Raw genomic sequence first — 6,153 nt, forward strand, 5'->3', positions numbered from 1 at the left:
ATACACCGAACCCACAGACATTGCCAACATCCTAGGTGACAGGTTTAGCGCAAACTCCCCCCCCCCCCAAAGGGCGAATATCTATCCCAGCAGATTGCTGCCCCCTTGACATCTCAGATGCTTAGGTAAGAGCCGCCCTCTCCAAAGCAAAAAACACAGCATCAATGGGACCAGACGGTGTCCCCGGCTGCGTCCTACATGCATTCCAAGAAGAGCTAAACCCAAACATAAAACTACTGTTCAGTCTCAGCCTTACTACAGGATATGTACCCAAAGAGTGGTGTACAGCAGCAGTGGTCCCTCTCCACAAAGGTGGTGCCTCAACGGATCCTGGAAACTATTGCCCCATAAGCCTGACTAGCTTGGTCTGCAAAGCTATGGAAAGGATCATCATGGACCTCATAAATAAAGATATTGGGGACCTACAGACACTGGATCCTACCCAGTTCGGCTTTGTTAAGGGCAGATCCTGCCTCTTAAACCTGGTTGATTTCTTTGAAACAGTCACCAAGGCCATTGACGAGTGGAAGGTGGTCCACACAGCCTACCTGGACCTCACAAAATCCTTCGATACAATACCCCACTCGGGCATTATAGATAAGCTCACCAGCTTAAATATAAACTCCTATGTCACTAGATGGGTTGCAAACTGGCTCAAGGACAGAACCCACATGGTTAGAATTGCTGGAGCCATGTCAGACTCCAAACCAGTTACAAGTGGCATCCCACAAGGCTCAGTCCTGGGACCTCTCTTGTTTGGTATATATTTCTCAGAGGTACAGGCAAACACAGAAGGACTGTGGCTGACCAAGTTCACAGATGACTGCAAACTGGGTGCCATAATCGACTCTCCAGCCGACACAAGCATCCTCTAAAAGGACCTCATAGAAACAGACAACTGTTGTCAGAGCCATGGCCTCAAGCTAAATGCCAAAAAGTGTATAGTCATCCCCTTTGGCAAAAACAAAGTGCCCACAAATTACCACATAGGTGGTAATCCATTAAGTACAGAAGAAGTAATTAGGGACCTGGGGACCCAAGTTGATAGCATTCTCTCATTTGTCAACCACATGGCCAAAGTGGTTAGAAAAACATTTTATATAGCCCACCTAATCATGAAGGGATTCACATCTAGATCAGGGGAGGTCATCGTGCCTCTTTACTCATCCCTCATCAGACCCATAATTGAGTAGAATGCCCCTTTTGGGATGTACCTTACCAGACACCTGCAGCAACTGGAAAGACCCCAAAAGTATCTCACCAAGAGGATCAAAGGGCTCAAACAGATGCCATATGCTGTCCGGTTAAAGAAACTCCAGCTCTACTCAGTGGCACACCACCTGCTCAGAGGCGATCTGTGCCTGACATATAAAGCCATGTCCAACCCGGAATTAATGGACATGCTGCACCTCAGAAAATCCAAATCCCATCGAGCTATGCGCTCGAGAGACTTGAACCTCAGCACTGAAATAAATAGGACATGCTGGAGGGACAGATTCATAACCCAGAGGCTCCCTTCACTCTGGAATAAAATCCCAGTCTAGGTTAGGCAGAGTCCCTCACTGACTCTCTTCAAGAGGAATCTTGAAGAGTGGATGGGAGATCATAGGTTTACCCCGGGTGTCACTTCTGTGTCACTGTTAGACAGAGGCACAATATACTAACCTCGAAAAAGGACATAGCAAAATTAATTTAAAATGGGTGGCGAAAGCCAAACATACTCTGGCTAGGCTTATAAATGCGCTAGGGCAGATAGCCTAGTATGAACCTATGAACCTGTATATATATATATATATATATATATATATATATATATATATATATATATATATATATATATATATACATACACCTGTGTATACACACACACACACACACATATATATATATATATATATATATATATATATATATATATATACATAGAGAGAGAGAGAGAAAGAGGATCTCTCTCTATCTTTATATATCTAAATATCTATTATCAATGTATTTATCTATATCTATATCTATATATATATATATGTGTGTGTGTGTGTGTGTGTGTGTGTGTGTGTGTGTGTGTATATATATATATATATATATATATATATATATATATATATATACATGCATACACACACACACACACACACACACACACACACACACACGCATATAGATTTGTTTTTTTTGTTTGTTTTATTTCTTAATTTGTTTGTATTTCCACCTGTTTGCCTATCCTCTATCTGACATTAGTACTTGTATTCCTTTCATCCCTAATCTCTCTGGTAAAAACCTCTGGGGCTGGAATGGTTCCATTGGAGAGTTGGGAAGAAAATTATTAGGATTTCGCAGCCGACAGTCACATATGTGCTGTTCACCAGGGGATTTTTTCGATGCTGTAACTGGGCACAGCTACTGACATCACATGTATCTCTGCAGCCTACAAAGTTTTTTGGCGGGTCCCTATTATATGAATGAAACTTTAAAATATGAAACGGCTTAAAAGTCGAAATTGCCGTTCTTCAAATGGGTAATGTGGGGGGGGTGCACCCCCCACACCCCCCTCTAATTATATATACCAACTCTGAGATCGCACTATAGTGAGGAAAGGGCACATTTTCTGATCTTAACTGTACTGCGAGCTCACAATAGCGATTTCGAAGAACGGCATTTTCGAACTGTCAGCCATTCGAGATTTTGATTTTTTGCCAGTCTAATAGGGACCTTTTTTTTGGCAATCTGATGCACAATTACAGCTTTGCCCCCATCACTGCGGGCATGTGGACATGCCACATGACAAACAGAAACTCAACCTTTCCTTCCAGACTTTTGAGCTCACAAACAGCTTCTCCTTCCTAAGTTCCCTGCCTGGCTTTTCCAGTGCCTACATAGATAATCAAACTCATGTCACCTGCATTATAAAAAGTGCTCCATCCTTCTATGCCATGGAGCCTGGTTCATTCCTTAGTTCCAAATGTTATGTTTACGGCATTTTCTGACCATGTTTGCATGTCAATTTTTCCTCTGCTTCTAAAAATGTGAATTTGGATTGAAGTATACATGGGGCATCTCATCTAGAATAGAGAAACACACATGCATTATTTTTCATTGCTCTTGGACAAGGTCTTCAAAGGCACCTTAAGTGATAATTACATGCCTACTGCTCTAACTTCTTGTTACTTGTTTGGTATTTGACAAGCTGGTCAGCAATGTGTGAAAAGAGAAGGCCTAGCTAGGGGCTTAAAAATGATGAAAAAGTAAATTGCAGGATCCAAGAAAGTAGCTGTACAATCTGGATGGGACTGATGGACGTGGATGAGGTACATAGAGTGTGGACAATAGCTTGACTTAGCTTAGGTGTCCAGAACACACTGTATGTACTCAGGAGAAGTAAGGACTTCACTGAAGAATAGACAAGATAGAAATGGTGGCTAACCAAGTAAAAAAATGCAATCAGAAAGTATAAAGGAGGAACCAACAGAAAGCCCCTAGGCAAGCAGAGTGGAAAAGTTGGAGATAGAAAAGTAGAGGACAGCAGGACATCACGAGTAGTGGTTGTCAGTGAACAAGTGAGGCAGAAAGAGTAAGGTGAAGTGAGACTGTACAATATGTACAAGAGAGGTCAAGGAATGGATACCACTGTTAAAGTATAGTTGCAGGAAAAAGTGACAAGTGAAAAAGAAAATACAGAGTGCAAACACGAAGGAGCCTGCACTAATTGAGTATGCATGGGAGGCAAAATAGAGGGCTTTGGTGATGAAACACCAAGAGGATTAACAGCCTTGAAAAGGAATATGTCACATACCAGGCGACACTTAAAATGGTCTCAGATGTAAGCTAAGAAATTAATTCCCAAACTGACCACTGAGGAAAGTGAAATGGATGTGTGTGATGTTACATGCAAGCACCAAAAACATGTCAGAGAAGACAGCTGATGTGTTGGCAACAAGGGGAAGGAAGATAGAGGTGAGATGTTAAGATGAAGGTAACATTTAAAAAGCATTACCTCCACAAGTAACTAACATTCTGAGGAGGTGTTATAAGTATAATGTATGGTTGTGGTTGTAGATCATTGTGTGTATTGTACCTAGTCAGCCACTGTAGCTAAACAGCACATGCATATAAGTTACTGAGCACATGCAAGATCAGTGCCATTTTGTACAGTCAGCCAGAGTGAATGCAGGCATGAATGGAGATGCACATGTGAGTGTGTTGGAAGTAGTAAGGGAATCAGTTAGCTTAAGTATTTAAGTGAATCAGTTAGCTTAAGTATTTAATTATTTACTGCATTGCTCTGTTGCTTAGGTTTCTTAGCTATAAATCTTAGTTCATTCTGAAGTATGCTACTTTACCCCCCCACCATCAAACCTTTCTGAATGTATTATAATAAAATAACTTCCTGTTGCCTTCATGCTTACTCTAGAATCTCTGCTTTTCTCTTTTCCTAGTTGAACTCTACAGTTCCCTACAAAACAGAGTCTACAGGACTGCAAACTGTTTCTCTCAGCATTTAAGCAGAGTAGGTTGCACAAAAAAAAAACATTTGTTAAGCTTTCACTTACAGTGCTGTGTAATTAAGCAGGTCACCATTTTGGTCAGCCATAGGGCTCTTTGTTTCTACTTGAGTGTTTGCCTCCTTCCCCTGTAACTTAAGTAAACTGATTCTTACATTAAGAACTATAATACTTACCTTATAGCTTTAGGACACCTTAGGAAACCTTGTAAACTGCAATAGCCCTGCTACATTTGCCCTCGCTGCGCTCGGGCTCTCTTCGCTCCCCTCCCTGCCCCAAATTCCTTCCCACCCCCAGTATCTCTAAATTTATAGTGCTATAGCCACTCCCCCACTTTCTAGATCCTATCTGCTTTCATCTGGGATAATTCCTCCCACCCCCATACTTCTACCTACAATTCAATAGCACCTATTAGCTTTTATCTGGCATTCTCCCATCCCCCTTCCAGTACCTTTACCTCACCACTCTATCTTCTGGTGTTGCATCACCAGGTAAAATAGTTCCTTAACTCACTAGCTGAATCACAGATAATGATATACTCCTCTTTACTACCCCTCTTGTTCGCACCATACCTCCTTACCTTGTATAAAAAACAGTTTCTCACAGGATTTCAGGTCCCAAAATGCCATACTATCACCCCAGCTGTAAATTCTCCCACCTTCAACCATACTTACAGTACCAGGTCCTATCCAATGTCTTGCTCAGTCTATCAACATCTCAACCCCAGGCACATTAGCTCTAGATCCAAACACTACCACAAACTAATAAACAAATTCCTGAAATTCATCACCAAGTATAGAATTAACCTAATACTTGGTGGTGATATTCACCCCAACCCTGGCCCACCCACTTCAGATACACATACCCCCTCTACTTGCAATCTAAGCTACAAACCTACAATTAATAGGCCAACTAGCTCTCTCCTAGCCTGGCATCTCAATATTAGAAGCATTAATAACAAGGTACATGAATTGCATGCACTTCTGGATGTCCACTCCCCTGAGATTCTCTGTTTATCTGAAACCTGGTTAAAACCTAACACTACAGACAATGAAGTGTTACCACCTGGGTACAACATACACAGGCTGGATCGTGCTTCGAGGAAGGGGGGGGTGGGGTAGCTGTACTCTATAAATCTGAGTTGAATGTCACCATAGATGTAATACTACCACCTCAGATTAATAACTCGGAGATTCTTGCCACCAAATTGCAACTTAATAAAAATAAATGTATTAATATCATCTGTATGTACATACCCCCAGGTAACAATATATCTACACTTGCAGATATCCTGCACTGGCTATCATGTCACTGCCCCCAAGAAACCCTACTACTTGGAGACTTTAGCATAGACTGGGGCACCTGTTCCTCAGAATCCCCAACCACCCATATTAACCTGCATGCATTTACACAAATCATATCCACCCCTACCAGGATAGGTAAACCCAACCAAAAAGAAAGCATACTTGACTAGGTACTCATAAATAGTCACCCCAACTGTACACCTCTGGTAGCCTCCCTGATGGCCTAAGCGATCACCTTCTCACATATGTGATTAAGCACAAAGCCATTAAATCCCAACAACCCTTACTCAGAAAGGATAGAAACAATATAAAGTTTGACCCTGCCAAATTCCAAGAAGAACTAAACTCATGTA

The sequence above is a fragment of the Protopterus annectens genome, chromosome 9.part0 (assembly GCF_019279795.1).
Source record: "Protopterus annectens isolate FY-2018-M chromosome 9.part0, PAN1.0, whole genome shotgun sequence".
Taxonomy (NCBI): domain Eukaryota; kingdom Metazoa; phylum Chordata; order Ceratodontiformes; family Protopteridae; genus Protopterus; species Protopterus annectens.